Source organism: Nanorana parkeri, unplaced genomic scaffold, assembly GCF_000935625.1.
Source record: "Nanorana parkeri isolate BGI_ZX_2015 unplaced genomic scaffold, ASM93562v1 scaffold626, whole genome shotgun sequence".
Classification (NCBI taxonomy): domain Eukaryota; kingdom Metazoa; phylum Chordata; class Amphibia; order Anura; family Dicroglossidae; genus Nanorana; species Nanorana parkeri.
Window position 1 is genome coordinate 490,164 of NW_017306894.1, and position 2,127 is coordinate 492,290.

Genomic DNA, 2,127 nt, shown 5'->3' on the forward strand with positions numbered 1-2,127 from the left:
GCGGGGGGGTTGAGGGGTGAGGATGGGGATGAAGTATATACAATATGTAAGGTAGAAAGTTAGCAGAGGGATGAAGATGAGGGTGGCAGGAGTAAATCAGGAGACCAGAGTGGAAGGGATGAGGGATGAAGGATGAGGATGACAACTGTAAGAGCTTGGGGAGGATGGAGGTGTAGTAGTGGATGGTGGGGTGACCTCTGACTAGAAGAGCAGGATAGAGATGAGAGAGTAGAGATGGCGCACACAGCAGTAGCAGCGCAGTACAACAGATGGCTGTATAGTAGAGGAGGTAGCCTTGATTTTAGCTGGGTACAGGAATGTGGCAGACAAGGAGCAGGCAGCAGCAAGGTTGCAATAGCCCAGGAGGTCAAGGGGCAGACAGCCCAGTGAATAGACTCTAAAAGGAGCAGTCCATGCGGCGGTCTTTTCCTCAGCACTGGCTCAGGCGGTCCCTCAGCCGGACAGTCCCGATGTCTATTTCCCCTCACACGTCCAGGAGCCCGAGTCCCATTCACTCCTCTTTCTTTCTCCTCCTCTGATCGCGGCTCCCAGCAACCGCCTTACGTGTCACCTTTCCGCTCCGCCCCTTCCCGAGTTCTGCCTACGTCATCGCCCCCTTTCCCCGCCCACCCCGGGTCCATGCCGAGGCCTGGAACGCAAAGCCGGGCAGCGTGGGTCAATCTGAGCTCTGGATTGTGATTGGCTGAGGGGGGCGGAGAGGGCGATCTCTTCAATTTGCTCAGTAAAGATCTTAAAATGAGAGATAAAAGCTGATGCAAATCTGTTCCAGATTTTGTCGGCTCCAATTTTGATAAATTCCCCCCAATGTGTTTTACTAAATGGCCTGAAATAATAAACTCCTGGGAAAGGGGGGAGGGTAATTAAAACTGGGGCAGGCAAAATCAGCAGCAGTTGCCTGTAATAACCAATCAGCTCCTCTATTAAGGTTTGAAAATGAAAGATTGAAGCTGGTCGCCATGGGCAACTGCTCCAGATTTTGGTCAAGTTTTCATAAATTCCCCCTACTATGTATAATCATATCTGTCTGTCTATGGATGCAATGGTCTGCGCTTGCCCAGGTTTGCACATGTCCGTCATTTTCAGAAGGGAGAGGTATGCAGCGGCAGCCCGCTTATCTCTGTCAGGCATGCTTTACTGAAGCCAGAGACAAGCCAGGCATTGAGCATTGTCCAGCAAAGTAAACCTAAAGCTGACCATACATGAGCAGATGATGATCGAAAGAAATCTAACAGATTTCTCCATCCATCCCCACGCTGGGCTACTGTATTCTGACGGCCGGAACCCACCGCCATCACGATACCCCAACAGCAGCTGCAGCTGATTGGCTGCATTCACCATCTGACCAACAATTTTCAGCCCGGCTCAGTGGATAGAAGCCGATTGCATAACTGTCCAGCTGTCAATGCCAGGTAATGTTAGAATTTCGATGGTTCCTGTGAATTCTTAGGCTGGCCATACACCAGTTAATTTTCAGAACGTTCATTTAATTATACAAATAGTTAATGGGGTCTTACTGACAATCATTTTTGTACCGCATCGCCGAAAAAAAAATAATCAAAGGAGCGGCATGGAACATTTTTCTCAAACAAGTGGAATTCTACCAGTGAATGTGGTTCTTGTTCGGGAAACTTCACTTGCAAAATCGAATGTTGTTACCCACCAATTTAATGGCTCCCAAAACAGCATGCCAATTGTCAACGCTGGCAGTGTGCTTATCTCAGCTCTCAACCAAACTTTCATGCCCTTATAGGACTGGTGTTCTAGCTCACCAATGTGCAGCACCATGGCAACTGCAATCCAAATAGTGTCCAAGATGGCACCTTTCTTGGCTGTAAGGGATAGAGTATTGTCGTTCCAAAATCGAATGTAAAAGAGGAACGTTACCCACCAATTTAATGGCTCCCAAAACAGCATGCCAACTGCCAAGGTTGTCAGTGTGCTTATATCAGCTCTCAACCAAACTTTCAATGTGCAGCATCATGGCAACTGCAGTCCAATTAGGGACCAAGATGGCACCTTTCTTGGCTGTAAGGGATGGAGTGTTGTAGTTCCAAAATCGAATGTAAAAGAGGAACGTTACCCACCAATTTAATGGCTCCCAAAATA